This window comes from Pelodiscus sinensis, chromosome 1 (assembly GCF_052426305.1).
Source record: "Pelodiscus sinensis isolate ZL-2025 chromosome 1, ASM5242630v1, whole genome shotgun sequence".
Taxonomy (NCBI): Eukaryota; Metazoa; Chordata; order Testudines; family Trionychidae; genus Pelodiscus; species Pelodiscus sinensis.
In genome coordinates this window covers 322,347,217-322,363,077 of record NC_143052.1, presented here as the reverse complement: position 1 = coordinate 322,363,077, position 15,861 = coordinate 322,347,217, and the positions used below count along the sequence as shown (strand labels likewise).

Genomic DNA, 15,861 nt, shown 5'->3' with positions numbered 1-15,861 from the left:
GGGGCTGGGCCAAAGGTAGAGAGAATAACAGGGGCAAGTGTGGAGTGAAGCTGAGGTGACAAGACTTTGAGGGAAGGGGATGGAGCAAGCAGCCAATCAAAATGGCCTATCAGTGCAGAAAGTCCAGTCAGTACTGTAGCTTCTGCCCCCATTGGCTTCTGTGCAAGAACTCCAGTACCACAAGAATTACAGTAAGGAAGGGTTGGGGAGGGGAAAGCATCACATTGTTCTAGTGCCCCTAGAATCTGGGAGATGGATCACCTCCCCGCCACTCCCCACACAGAGGTATGTTCTGGATCCAGGGGTATGGTTCCAGTTGGATCATTTTTAAAAATGGTAAAAGTTTGGGGGAAAGGATGTCTCATTTTATCCCAGGCAATTCATCCAGCTCTACAACACTGTTATTAGCATTCTTATGATGTAGAGAACATTCTGTATCCCCAATGTTAGCTAACATTGACTACTGAGAGGCAAACATATCTTGTGGATTCTTGATCAGACAAGAGGAGCTGATCACTTGCAGTACTTTTTCAGGCCAGGCACTCCATACATTCACCGGTTCCTAGAAAATACCTGTGCCTAGGAAGAAAGGTATATGGATTTTTGCAAAAGTGGCTAGTGCTGATTTATTTAAAGAAGGGACCCAAGCTGAAATATCCCAGTAGAGATCTGAACTTCCCCCAAATCTCCAGATTGTTTGGATATCTGGAATGTCGTTCTTGGACCCATCTCTTAATTTCCAGTGGGCATCTATGAAGAATGGATGGTACCCAGTATATTAACTGATCAGAGTTTGAATAATCTCACCATTCTATTTGTGTTACAATTACTTTACTTTTATTGCAGATTTAATCACTCTGTACATGATTACAGACTACTCAATGAGATAACATTGAAGTCAGTGGAATGACTCATATGAAAGTATTAGTTGTTAGCAAGGTCTTTTCTTTTTATCTAGCTGCTTGTATGGCCTTCATCACAGTAGAATATGAGTGCTTCCAAAACAAAAAGAAGAACAACAAACAAAACTTTCTCCTTCCACTCTGAATGCAGGCCTTAACTCAAGTGTTAGCCTTTGTAACAGCTCAGGGGGGTCATCTGTGTTTCAACCCAATCTTATGTTCCCTGGTTGCGGAGCCTACATCATCCTACAGCCATTTTCCTCTTTTGTCTCCTAAGCAGCCACTCTTCTAGTCTTTCTCTTAAATGCCCAGACAAGCACTAGATAGAAGACCCCTGCGATTTGTGGAATTGCTATTCACAGTTCCACATATTTGAGGGTCTCCTGTTCCAGCCTGAGCGGTGAAGGGGGCCAGGAGCCATGGTGCATTCACCCCAGCTCGTGGCAGCTGCAGTGAGTCCCCACAACTCCTAGTAACTGTGGTGGGTTCCCTGTGGCTGCCAGGAGCCACAGTCAGTTCAGGAGCCACAGGGAGCTCACTACAGGGCCTGGAAGCCAGGGCTCCCAGCATTGGTGAATTTCGCCATTTGCGGTGGATGCAGGAACATTTTCAATGCAAATGGCAAGGGCTTCCTGTATAGTTACCTGATGAGGCACCAGCAGATGGCGCTGAAGAGTACATTGCATAGTTCCTGGTTTATGCAGGCTTGATAAATCTTGTAGTCCCTGCCAATGACTTTTTCTGCACAGCTCTTTATCTAGCACAGAACAGGGGAATCTGAGCCAAAGCCAACCTTTTGTTTACTGGGAACCAGGAGTGCCCCTTCACTTGTATTCAGGATAAGAAGGCTACTAACAAGGAAAGGGTTGGAGGGACTTGATGACGGAGGCCCGGTAAGACTGCGTACATGGTCTCAGCTGAAGCTGTAATGAACTTGAAACTACAAGGAAACCCTTAGATGGGGGGTTTGCATAACTGTTCCTTCCAGAGCCAATGTTAGGGTTGAGGTTATCTCTGGCAAATGTATTAGCACGTGTATAGGTTTTTTTTATTGTTCTTAAGATGTTTTCTCTGTAGTTCTTTTTCCTTAAGAGTAAAATAGGCTTGAATAAAAGGAGCTGTGATATATCTAAAACTGTGGGGAGTCCAACCATTAATGGCCTCTGAAGAGAAAGCAAGTGGATATGGTTGGGGAGCCTATTTGCTAGGAAGAACACAGTGAAGGCAGGGAATTGTGCAGCCTGGAAATCCCCCAGTCAAAAGGAAGCAAGAGGAAATCTCCTCCCAAGAAAGGCAACGCTGGTGAGCAGGAAAACTGAGACCTTGAGGAGAAAAACAGGTGCAGTGGCTCTGAATTGTGATGCCTACCACTTGGGGGCTTGAATTGTTATGGAGTCACTAGAATTGCTGGGAAAACACAGAGTTTTGCAGCAGAGTTCCAGGTCTGTCTGAACATTCCAAATAAAACTGCTGGGACTGGACCCTGGTCAGTACAACCTCGAGACCCCAGTTTTTAAAGCCAACATGAGCCCCAACATGCTGGGAACAGACAGCGCTGCACTGTGGGAGCAAGCCCATCGAACAGTCATACTGTAATACCCGAAAATGGGTTTGAACCAAAGAACATTTATACAGAACTACAAGCAGGCTGCAGAGTGCCAGACATGCTTTAGAATCTGAGACTAGTAGGACCAGAAGGGAACTCGAGAGGTTATCTAGTCATCCCTTACACTCATGACCAGTTTTCCCTCTAATTTTTCCCAACCCTGGGTAGAATACATTTTATTATGTGCACCAGTATGGAGCAGATGTGTGACTCTGAGGTGACACATGACACATAACCATCATATTGGTGCACATAACAAAATTCATGTGTCAGGGGTGGGGTCAGTGGGCTTTGAGTGTGGGAGGAGTCTCAGGACTGGGGCAGAGGTTGGAGTGCACGCATGTGAGGACTCTGGCTGGGGGTGTGGGCTCTGGGGTAGGGTTGGGGATGAGGGACTCAGGACTGGGACAGAGGGTTGGGATGCAAGAGGCTCTGGTGGGGGGTGCGGGCTTTAGGGAGGGGATGGAGAGGAGGGGCTCAGAGTTGGTATAGAAGATGGGGGGGCAGGAACGGGCTGATTGTTGGGATAAATCCAGACAAGGCATAAACAGAGATGACACTCATTGACTTGAATAGGAGATGTAAGTGCGGGCTTACACCAGGGTTGAATTTGGTGAATAGAGGTCAGAGATCTATCCGCCAAGGCAGGATTGTGTCATGCAACATAGAAAAGTATTTGACGTGAGTGTGCTTCGCACATGAGGCTGGACTGTTCATTAAATTAAGATGAAAACTCTCCCACGAGAGCAGAATTGCTTACAGGTTAAACGGACTCTTCTCACACTTTTTAAAAAGGTTCCATGTGGAATATTCCTCTGTCCATATGTACGACACAACAGAAACAGATGCATTACTAACCAAACTGTGCTGACATTGCTGCAGGACTAGATGGGTCTCAAATTTCTTCTAACATCAAAGTAATCTGTAGCTTTTTTAATAAGAGGGAACAAAAACGCAACACAATGTGTCTAACGCATGAGCCATAGTAATGCACTCTCCTAAATTATAAAGTACAAGGACACAAATTTTGTTAGAAAATATAGTTTTAGATTATGGGAAATCCAGAAGGGACAATGTCTCACAGTCATAAAAGACATTATAAAACTGAATTACAGTTCAAACTAGTGAGTGTTACATTATGCAAAGAGACATGTAGGCTGTAAACTACAGCAATGCATTTATTCTGCCAAAGCTAGAACAGACCTACAGGCTCCTTTTAAAATAAAGTTTAATAGCTCTTGACACAAAATGAGTAATGTTAAATAACACAGAGTGGGCCATAAAACACAACTCCATGTAATAGTTAATATCTATTTTCTCAAATAATCAGAATATTGTGCCATTAGGCCCTTCATTTTATAGCATAACTCCCTTACCTTATTTCCTTTGCAAGACACACAGTTTGCTCAAAACATACCCACAGGACTGACAGCAAAGCAATACATTGTGATACAATACCCCACTAACACTGCAGGTATTTTTTCAATCATTCATGCTGGCCTCTGTTTAAACTGTCTAATTTTTTCCCTCAAAGGTAATGGACAGTAATTTGCTAGGAATAACAAGAACAGAATTACTTCTGCCTTCATTATCTAAAGTCTTCCAGGCACTGATCAATGTTCTGCTTCACCTAACAGCAACATTTTTATATTGGCACCCACTGTTGCTCTTCTACAATTCCCAAATGGCCTGACACAGTCAGATTCCCAAGACAGGAGGTGCCATTGTGATCATTGAGCTCCGGTATAACCCAGGCCACAGAACTTGTCCAGAATAATTCCCAGAGCATAGCTTTTGGAAAACCATCCAATCTTAATTGAAACATTGTTGGTGAGGGAGAATCCACCATAAGCCTTGGTAATTGTTCCAATGGTTAATTACTTCCACTGTTCAGAATGTACACCTTATTTCCAGGCTGAATTTGTCTAGCTTCAACTTCCAGCCATGGGCTCATGTTCTGCCTTTCTCTGCTAGGGCTCATTAGCAAATATTGTTCCCCATTTCAGTACTTACATACTGTAATTAGGAGGAGGAGGAGGCTCCTATTGTTTCACCTTTTCAGAAAGGAGTCAAATACTTGAAAGTAGGAATAAGAGATCCTCCGGAAAAGGGCTTTATTCCGGAGGATCGCGCCAGTCTGGACGCTCTTTTCCGGCTTTTCCCCAAGCCGGAAAAAAAGCGGCGGCCATGTTTATTTAAATCCCGCAGGGGATATTTAAATCCCCCACGCATTTCCCTATTCCAAAGTTCTAAATTAGCATGGCTATTCCGAAGAAGGGGCCAGTGTAGATGTAGCCCCAGTGTTCTTATTATACTAGAGCTAAAATGCAGAAGCCTTATGCTCCTAAGAAAGCACACGGGAGCCAGAGGGTAAAACTTAGGGTTTATACACAAAAGCAAACATTTGCTTAGTTCAGTGTTTCTCAAAATGAGCCACTCTGAGAAAGCTGCTAACGGGACACTCTGGTTTGTTTACTTAACGGCTCCACAGCCACAGAGCCTCATGGCTCCCATTGGCTGTGGTTTACCATTTGCAGCCAAGGGGAATCGTGGGAAGTGGCGTGGTCCGAGCCACTGCTTTCTGCAGTTCCTCTGGGCTGCAAATGGTGAACCACAGCCAGTGGAAGCTGCAAGGCTCCATGGCTGTGGAGCCGTTAAGTAAACAAACCAGAGTGTCCTGTTAGCCCGTGGCCCACTTTGAGAAACACTGACTTAATTTACATGATATATTTTAATATAAAATTGTCTCATTTCTTGCGTTCTGCTGTCAGTCTATTTATATTAATCTGTTATCACTTAACTTAGATTGTAAGCTCTTTGGAGCAAGGACTCTCTTTTTCTCCTGTGTTTGTACAGAGCCTAGCACAATGGGGTTGGGCCTCCTATTAGATACCTTAATACAAATAAGATACTAAATAAGACAAAACAAGAAATAACAAAAGGTAACATTTCATCTGAGAGCACAGTAAATGTCTCCTCTCTGTGAGAAAAGAAAAGAAAATGGCAGCTATTCAGTACACAGAAAACAGAGTCCTAAGAGTTACATTACAACTGATTAGAACAGTGTTTCTCAAACTGTGCTCTGCGGAGCCCTAGGGCTCCGCGAGACATCTCCAGGGGCTCTGCGAGGTTGACAAACTGGAAACATCGATAGGTACAACACATACAATCAGTGGACTGCTGGGGCTCCGCATAAATTTTTATGCATGTAAAGGGCTCCGGAGCCCAAAAAGTTTGAGAACCACTGGCTTAGAAATAAAGGCCCTGAACTGATTGGTGCCATGTAAATTAGATTGTAAACATTATTTGTGTATCAATAACCTAAATTGTTTTTTAAAAATGCCCTGCCATTTTACTAGCTATTTTGTATAATTTTCCTCTTGACTGGCATTAACAAAGAGAAAACTAATGCACACCATTATTTTCCTTCCACTCTTTTATTAACTGATTCATTGACTCATTCATCAGTTCTAATGTCACAACCCAATGAGTCTTCGAAGATTTCATATAATACAAGTGGCAGCAGTTAACTTTCTTTATTCTGGGCACACACAGGCTTTTCTTTCGATGGCGGTAAACCTCGTTTCACGAGGAAGAACGCCTTCTTTCGAAAGTTCCTCTTTCGAAAGAAGGCGTTCTTCAATGTAAATAGGGCTTCTTCAAAAGAGAGCATCCAGACTCGCTGGGTGCTCTCTTTCGAAAAAGCGGATTGCTCTTTCGAAAGATCCGCCTGCAGTCTAGACGTGATCTTTCGAAAGAGGCTCTTTCGAAAGATGCTTTCGAAAGAGCCTCTTTCGAAAGAAGCCTGCAGTCTAGACATAGCCACACAAAAAAGATCATTCCCTGCTATAGATTTCTTACATATGCAATTGCACACAATCTGATTTCTGATTCTTTCAGGCCAACATTCATCCTTGTCCAACTGTTCTTCTTGACTGAGATGATTATATTACAGATGAGGGTAGTGTTCTCTAAATGCAAGGTCAGGTAGCTTTACATTAAATGTAAGTGAGATTCAGCATAATATAACTTGAACATCTTGATTATGAAAAGGGATGCCGACAAGTTGCTAAGTCAGTTTATTAAAGGTCATTTTGGCTTGTTTGGATGGTTTTGTGTGGCTGTTGTCAAGCAGACATGGCCCACGGGGTTTTCAATTTTTACCTGAGGTCTACCCCCTGTTGCCCCTTGAACAGTGCCTCGTGGTGGTTGTTTGCCTAAAAACCCCTACCCAATGTCATGACATTTTGACACAAACCCCACGGAACCAGTTGTGCTTGTTTTGGGTGGGTTTATTGCCCCATCACATTGGACTGAGTCTCTGTTATATTACCCCATCTGTTCCCAGAAGATGAGGGTTCTAAAGCCTAGAGGGCTTTGCACAAGCTGCTCATTTCTTTGTCTTTGAAGTCTATCATCAGCACCTTTGATAAACATGCAGCATTAGCCTTGGAGACAGGAGCAATGCAGGTTCTGATAAGGCATTGGATTGTAGATGAGTTAAGTTGTAAAATTATCTGGATCTGAGTGTTGAAAAAGGGGAACTTGGGTGAAAGCTGCTGCTTCTGCTACTGCCTTCCCTTCTCTGCTGCCGGGAGAGGTTACCTTGCTTATGTGGCCTGTTCATCGAATGAATACGTTTGCAGCTACTTAGCTAAAATCCAAGCATCTATTTCTGTTCTATCATACCCACTTTCACATAGCATGGTAAAAATTCACTATATTTCAAAAAGCTTTATAGTATCATGTTATAATTATCCCTTTTGACCCAATTGGTTAGCCAATATTTAGGGTCTTATGTGTTGTTTCCATTAGATGGAGGCAGGTGTTTCTTTACTGTTTCTTTATGAAGAACGTACACAAAGTCCTGTTTCTCTGAACACAGTAGGGCTCAAACAAGCGGAAGTTTCTTTGCTCACAGGCCCAAGCCTCTCTCCAGCCAGAACAGACTTGCACTCTCAGTTTTTTTCTTGGAGTCATGCCACAAGTGTGTGTCTGTTTTTTCAAAAGTAAAAACTATGTAGCACTTTAAAGACTAACAAGATGGTTTATTAGGTGATGAGCTTTCGTGGGCCAGACCCACTTCCTCAGATCATATTCTGAAAGAGAAATGGCATGACCATATATACCAAAGGAATGCAATAAAAAAGTGAGCACATTATTAAACTGACAAATCAGATTTAGAACAGAAGTTGGGGAGAAGGAAAGGGAGGGAGGAAATAGCTGTTTATAAGTCAATGAATGGCTAATCAGGGGTGATAAGTGGGGAAGCTGTCTTTATAATGTGTAAGGTAATTAGCATCTTTGTTAAGGCTCATTCGTAAAGTGTCAAATTTAAGCATGAATGAAAGTTCTGAAGTTTCTCTCTGTAATCTGTTGTTAAAGTCTCTTTGAAGTAAGATGCATGCAGTAAGGTTGTTAAGACTATGTCCAGGTAGGTTGAAATGCAAACTGACAGGTTTTTCCTTGTGAAGATGTCTGATGTCTTATTTGTGGGCATTAATTCTTTGGCAAAGTGTCTGAGAAGTCTGTCCAATATATATAGCAGGACACTGTTGGCATGTGATGGCATAAATTCTATTTCTGGATGAACAGTAAAATGTGTCCTTGATCATATAACTGACATAGTTAGATCCAGTGATGGTGTCACCAGAGTAAATAAGTGGACAAAGTTGCCAACGGGATTTGTTGCAAGGGAAAGTTCCAGGGTTGGTATTAATGTGGTATGTCCTGTGGTTGTTGGTAAGAATCTTCCTGAGGTTAGGTGGTTGTCTATAGGGGTATGTCTACACTACCCCGCTAGTTCGAACTAGCGGGGTAATGTAGGCATACCGCACTTGCAAATGAAGCCCGGGATTTGAATTTCCCGGGCTTCATTTGCATAAGCGGGGAGCTGCCATTTTTAAAACCCCGCTGGTTCGAACCCCATGCAGCGCGGCTACACGGGGCTCGAACTAGGTAGTTCGAACTAGGATTCCTATTCCGAACTACCGGAACACTGAGGTACTAGAATAGGAATCCTAGTTCGAACTACCTAGTTCGAGCCCCGTGTAGCCGCGCTGCACGGGGTTCGAACCAGCGGGGTTTTAAAAATGGCAGCTCCCCGCTTATGCAAATGAAGCCCAGGAAATTCAAATCCCGGGCTTCATTTGCAAGTGCGGTATGCCTACATTACCCTCCTAGTTCGAACTAGAAGGGTAGTGTAGACATACCCTAGGAGACTATGGGTCTGTCCCCCAGAGCCTTTCGGAGTGTAGTATCCTGTTCCAGTATAGGTTGTAGGTTATTGATAATTCATTGGGGGGTTTAAGTTGGGGGCTATAGGTGTTCTATTGTTGGTTTTCTTGGGCCTATCCTGAAGTAGATGGTTTCTGGGTATTTGTCTGGCTCTTTCAGTTTGTTTTTTTATTTCTCTGGGTGGGTATTTGAGATTTACAAATGCTTGGTAGAGATCTTGAAGTTTCTGGTCTCTGTTCGTGAGATTAGAGCAGATGCGGTTGTACCTAAGGGCCTGACTATAGACCTGCGGTCCCCAACACGGTGCCCGCGGGCGCCATGGCGCCCGCGGGGGCACCTGCATGCGCCCGCCAGGTGCTCGGGGCTGGCCTGGCCCCGGGCACATGGCGCGGCGCTTGTGGGGAGTGTCGGCCCCGGGCGCGCGGCGCTTGCGAGGGGGGAGCGCCGGCTCCGGCCCCGTGGTGCTTGCAGGGGGGAGGGGGAAGCACCGGCCCCGGCCCCGGGCGCGCAGCGCTTGCAGGGGGGAGGGGGAAGCGCCGGCCCCGGCCCCGGGCGCGCAGCACTTGCAGGGGGGAGGGGGAAGCGCCAGCCCCAGGCGCGTGGCGCTTGCGGGGTGCTTGCGGGGGGGGCACCGGCCCCGGGCGCATGGCTATGGGGGGGCCCCGGCCCCCCCGGGCAAGCGGCTATGGGGGGGGCCTGCCCCCGGGCAAGCGGCTATGGGGGGGAGCCGCCCCCGGGCGCGCAAGTGTCCCCGTCCCCTGGCGCCCGGCGGGCGAACGGCCACGCCCCCTGGCGCCCAACAACCTCAAAAGGTTGGGGACCACTGCTATAGACGATAGATCGTATGGTGTGTCCTGGATGGAAGCTGGAGGCATGTAGGTAAGTGTAGTAGTCAGTGGGTTTTCTGTAGAGAGTAGTATTTAATTTTCCATTAGTGATTTGTACTGTGGTGTCCAGGAAATGGATCTCTCATGTACAATGGTCCAGGCTGAGATTGATGGTAGGGTGTAGGTTGGTAAAGTCTCTGTGGAATGTTTCCAGTTTTTCTTGGCCATGGGTCTAGATCATAAACATGTCATCGAAGTAGTGTAAGTAAAGGAGAGGTAAAAGGGGGCGGGATCTGAGGAAGCATTGTTCTAAGTCAGCCATAAAGATATTAGCATACTGTGGGGCCATGCGGGTACCCATAGCTGTGCCACTGATCTGGAGATATAAGATGTTCCCAAATTGGAAATAATTGCAGGTGAGAACAAAGTTACATAAGACTTCCAACAGATTGGCTGTGGTATCCTCTGGGATAGTGTTTCTAATCGCTTGTAATCCATCTTCATGTGGAATATTGGTGTAGAGAGCTTCTACATTCATGGTGGCAAGGATGCTATTATCAGGGAGGTTATCAATGTTTTGTAGTTTTCTCAGGAAGTCTGTGGTATCTCAGAGATAGCTGGGAGTGTTGGTTACATAGGGTTTGAGGAGAGATTCTACATAGCTGGATAATCCAGTAGTGAGTGTGCCAATACCTGAAACGATGGTTCGTCTGGGGTGTCCAGGTTTATGGATTTTGGGAAGCAAATAGAACAATCCTGGTCGGGGTTCAGAAGGTGTTTCTGTGTGAATTGGTCCCGAGTAGAGGCAGGGAGTTCCTTAAGGAGACAGTATAGTTTCTTTTGGTATTCTGAAGTGGGATCAGATGAGAAAGGTCTGTAAAATGTGGTTTTGGAGAGTTGTCTAGCCACCTCCTGGTCATAGTCTGACTTATTCATAATGACCACAGCACCCCCTTTGTCAGCTGGTTTGATTATAATGTCGGTGTTGTTTTTGAGACTCTGGATAGCATAGTGTTCAGCGCGGCTGAGATTGTATGTCACTTGTTGTTTGTGCATAATGTCAGTCTGTGCATTGTTGCGGAAGCATTGTATATAGAAATCCAGATTGTAATTACGACCATCGGGGGAGTCCACTTAGATTTTTTTTTCTTTTGGTGTTGATAGGAGGGATCTAGTTGGTCAGATTGATGTTCATTGGTAGTTTGGAAGTATTCTCATAGTTGGAGGCGGCGAAAGAAAGTTTCAAGGTCACCACAAAATTGAATCCAGTTCGTGGGGGAGGTGCGGTAGAAAGAAAGACCCCGGGATAAGACAGACTCTTCTGCTGGGTTGAGTTTGTAGCTAGAGAGGTTGACAATATTATCTGGTGGGCTGAGGTAGTTGCTGTTGTAGTATCCAGTGGTGTGGAGTAGTTTAGAAAGTTTATTGTATTTTCTTTTTTGTAGGGAGTAGAAGTGTGTATAGTAGATTTCTTGTCTGGTGTTAACCAGTGTGGATGTTTGTCCTGAGATGAGATTTTTCTGTTTTTTCAGAAACTCGGTTCCATCAAACAACATACAGACCCCAAGAAAATTGCCTCAGACCAAATTTTTACTCCAACATTTCAGGTGGCTTGATTTGAGGAGGTGGCTTCTATTGTTTCACCTCTTTAGAAAGGAGTTTAATTGCTTTTTTACCCAAATCCTGAATCAAGAATGGCCATTGCTCTGCATTCTCCAGATTCCATGACAATTCCTCCAACCTCACTTGCCCTGATGATAAAGAAATCTTATCTGTGCTTGCTGGAGTCATCTGCCCAACTTCAGCAGCCACTGGCAGCACCAGCAAAGGCTCACAGCCTCTGTTGTCACTCTGCAGGTTAGTGATAGGCACTCTCCAACCCTTCAGCCTTCAAAGTTTCTCCCTGGAGGGTCCAGCCCTGGCTCCACTGGATAGTCCCAGTATTCACAGATTTGCTGCTTCCAAAGAAACATTTTAGTGCAGGCTTAACAATTCAATCTCCAATCAACATGCTGCACTTAGACATATTTATAATGAAATCAAATGTAAGTTTATTGAACAAAGCATACAGATTCAAGTGATAGCAAGACGGAATAGTTGAATCAAATGACTGTGTATAAAATAACATGCTTGCTAGATTCTGGACTTAAAAGACCAAGATACTCTTATGTCTCATAAAGAGTTTGGCTGAATCAAAATCCTTGCAGCCAGGCTTGTCTGCCATTATTCTTTCATGAGACAAGTACGCTCTCAGCTTTCCTTCCAGGCGAAGGACTCAAGTTCTTCTTTTGCTTCCCAAGATGTACATGTCTCATCCTTTGTCTTTATTCATAAACACTTTGGCTTTGATTCTGCCCTGTGCTGAGGCTTTGTTCGGGCATAGAGCAGAGACGGGATAGTGTCAGAGTACAGATTGCAGCTCCCTGATTCCCAACTCTGGAATAAGTTAAAATAGTTGGAGTGCAGTTTTGACTTACACTATGGATATAAGATCTCTCACGGACCATACACCAGTTAGCATTGCCATCTGGAGTCACTGCACCAGATTTCTAATCAATTGACATATGCAGCCAGTTCTTTATGTCAAGAGGTTGATGTAGTTTGATTTTTTTTCTTTACCACAGACTGCCACATCTAATGAAAGGAGGGAAGTTGCTCAGCATAAATTAGGGAAAATACCCCAAGCAGGATTAATAAACATAAAACAGTGTGCTGCGGCAATCAAAAAGGCAAATAGAATGTTAGGAACTATTACGAAAGGGATAGAAAATAAGACCCAGAATATCTTACTGCCCCTGTATAAAACTATGGTACGCCCACATCTTGAATACTGTGTACAGATGTGGTCTCCTCACCTCAAAAAAGGTATTTTGGCCTTGGAAAGGGTTCAGAAAAGGGCAACTAAAATGATTAGGGGTTTGGAACAGGTCCCATATGAGGAGAGGCTATAGCGACTGGGACTTTTCAGTTTGGAAAAGAGGAGACTGAGGGGGGATATGATAGAGGTATATAAAATCATGAGTGGTGTGGAGAGGGTGAATAAAGAAAAGTTATTCATTAGTTCCCATAATATAAGTAAAGGCAGTCCCCGACTTACGCGGATCCCACTTATGTCGGATCCGCACTTACGAACGGGGCTTTTCTCGCCCCGGAGCTCACGGGCGGCGGATCGCCACCCGTGTCCTCCAGGGCGATAAAAGCTTATCCTGGTCTCCCTGGTCTGCTGTGGGGGGGGGGGTCCAGCAAAGCTGCTGGACCCCCCCCAGCAGACCAGGGACACCCGAGCAAAGCCGCCCAGGCGGCGGGAGTCCCGCTGCCTGGGTGGCTTTGCTCGTTTGCCCCGGAGCAAAGCCGCCCAGCCAACGGGACTCCCCCCGCCTGGGCGGCTTTGCTCCTGTCCCCCTGGTCTGCTGGGGGGGGTCCAGCAAAGCCGCTGACCCCCCCAGCAGACCAGGGACACCTGAGCAAAGCCGCCCAGGCTGGGGGGGGTCCAGACCAGGGGGACAGGAGCAAAGCCTTGGAGCACGCCCGCTGCGGGCGTGCTCCAAGGCTTTGCTCCTGTCCCCCTGGTCTGCTGGGGGGGGAGGGGTGCAGCTAATGCCCCCCCCCCAGCAGACCAGGCTTTTCTTGCCTACCCCTGGGGTAGAGCAGCTGGGGGCTGCCAGGTTAGTCCCGCAGCGCCGCTCCGGATCAACCTGGCAGCACCCCAGCTGCTCTGCCCCAGGCGTCCTGATTCAGCCGCTGCTGAAACTGACCAGCAGCGGCTGAATCAGGACGCCTGGGGCAGAGCAGCTGGGGTGCTGCTGGGTTGCTCCAGTAGCGCCGAGGAGCCGCGCTACTGGAGCAACCCAGCAGCACCCCAGCTGCTCTGCCCCAGACGTCCCCAAGTCAGCCGCTGCTGAAACTGACCAGCGGCTGACTACAGGAAGCCCAAGGCAGAATTGCTCTGCCCTAGGCTTCCTGGAATCAGCCGCTGATCAGTTTCAGCAGCAGCTGACTTGGGGACACCTGGGTTTCTTAAGTTGAATCTGTATGTAAGTCAGAACTGGCATCTAGATTCAGCCGCGGTTGAAACTGATCAGTTTCAGCAGCGGCTGACGCCAGTTCTGACTTACATACAGATTCAACTTAAGAACAAACCTACAGTCCCTATCTTGTACGTAACCCGGGGACTGCCTGTACTAGAGGACACCAAATGAAATTAATGAGTAGCAGATTTAAAACTAATAAGCAAAAGTTCTTCTTCACACAGCGCATAGTCAACCTGTGGAACTCCTTGCCAGAGGAGGCTGTGAAGGCTAGAACTATAACAGAGTTTAAAGAGAAGCTAGATAAATTCATGGAGGTTAGGTCCATAAAAGGCTACTAGCCAGGGGGTAGGAATAGTGTCCCTGGCCTCTGTTTGTCAGAGGCTGGAGATGGATGGCATGAGACAAAGCACTTGATCACTGTCTTTGGTCCACCCCCTCCAGGGCACCTGGTGCTGGCCACTGTCGGCAGACAGGCTACTGGGCTGGATCGACCTTTGGTCTGACCCAGTACGGCCATTCTTATGTTCTTAACTGTGAGCAGGACACCTATCTAAGGGTATGTCTGCACTACCACCCTAGTTCGAACTAGGGTGGTTAATGTAGGCAACCGGAGTTGCAAATGAAGCCCGGGATTTGAATTTCCCAGGCTTCATTTGTATAAAGCCGGGCGCCGCCATTTTTAAATGTCCGCTAGCGCGGACTCCGTGCTGTGCGGCTACACGCGGCACGGACTAGGTAGTTCGGACTAGGCTTCCTAGTCCGAACAACCGTTACTCCTCATAGGAAGCCTAGTCCGAACTATCTAGTCCATGCTGCGTGTAGCTGCGCGGCACGGAGTCCGCACTAGCGGACATTTAAAAATAGCGGCGCCCGGCTTTATGCAAATGAAGCCCGGGAAATTCAAATCCTGGGCTTCATTTGCAACTCCGGTTGCCTATATTACCACCCTAGTTCGAACTAGGGTGGTAGTGTAGACATACCCGCAGAGTGTATGCAAGGGCAGAGTTTCGGGAGGGCAGCAGCTGTGCACTTGGGGATGCGGTTTGCTTTTCTTCCCATTCCCTGGACTATCAGGGGGCAGGAGGAAAGTACTTGCGTGCCGTGCATGCCTCTCATACCTGGCTGGGGAAGGAAAGGGGTCAGAGGAGTAAATTGCAGAATTCAGGTGCTTTCCCCTCACTCCCTGACAGTCCGGGAAATGGGAAGAAAAGCAAGCTGCACCCCGGTGCGCCTGGCTGCTGCCCCCCTGCTCTCCTGAATCTCCGACTGTGAGAGCATGGGACAGAGTCTTCTGCCTCATGTTCTTGAGTTCTATGACCAAAGGTTCCTTTTCTGTGCCTCCCTCACCACCCTCACCACACCCCACTCAGAGGGGTTATCGTTGGTCAGTGAGAATGCAGGGTTCAGAGGCACATCTGTGTAAGCTCACCTCCCACATGGGATGAGGAGGGGAAAAGGCACCTTGCTTGCTCTGCCATCTGAGCACTTGCAGTGGCTGGTCTCCCTGCCAGCCACTCGCTCCTCTGCTGCCTGCCCTGCCAGTTGCCATTCTGCCTCGCCAGCAGCCATTCCACTCCCCTGGATGCTGTTTGGCTCTGCCAGCTGCCCCACCAGGCACAGTTCAGCTCCACTGGCTGCTCTGCCAGTTCCCATTCTGCTCCACTGGCTGCTCCGCTGCACCTTGTGTTGCCATGTGCATCTCTACTGTGACCTCAGCAAGTCAGTCACCAGAGATTCCACCCCCTCCACCAGCTCCTCTTGCAAGGAGGTTTAATGGTAGTTCAAATTAGGAGCTTTAATTCGAACTACCTAGTCTGTGCCACGTGTAGCTGCAGGCAGGTAGTTCGAACTAGGGGCATTTAAAAATGGCGCCCGCCCAGGAACATGAAAATGAAGCCCGGGATATTTAAATCCCAGGCTTCATTTGCAAGTTCAAATGCCTACATTAGCCACCCTATTTCGAACTAGGGTGGCAGTGTAGACATACCCTAAGTGATTTCAGCTCTATTAAGCACTTAACAAAAGACTCCTATTGGAGCCTTACTCAGCACTGTCCTAAACCGTGGGGAGAAGCAGATTAACCTGTGCCTGGGGCTCAGAGATATAGTCCACATCTCCTGGCAGGGACACTTGTCCTCACCCCCTCTTATTTTCACAGTAGTCTGCATCCAACTTCCCAGCTGAGTGTGTGTATTTCAGTTGAGGGTGAGCCCTCAATCAGGACAGGCAAATCACAGTTCTGCTTCCCTTTACTCAGA

The 15,861-nt window shown here is 46.8% G+C and overlaps 1 long non-coding RNA gene across 1 annotated transcript in view; it reads right to left on the bottom strand.

The window, feature by feature from the left end:
• Positions 1 to 15,403, bottom strand: part of LOC149525951 (uncharacterized) — a 34,681-nt gene extending 19,278 nt beyond the window's left edge. The window contains exon 1 of the long non-coding RNA XR_016348565.1: positions 15,033 to 15,403. This is a non-coding gene — a long non-coding RNA (uncharacterized LOC149525951). The remainder of the gene's footprint in view (positions 1 to 15,032) is intronic.
• Between the last annotated feature and the right edge of the window lie 458 nt (positions 15,404 to 15,861).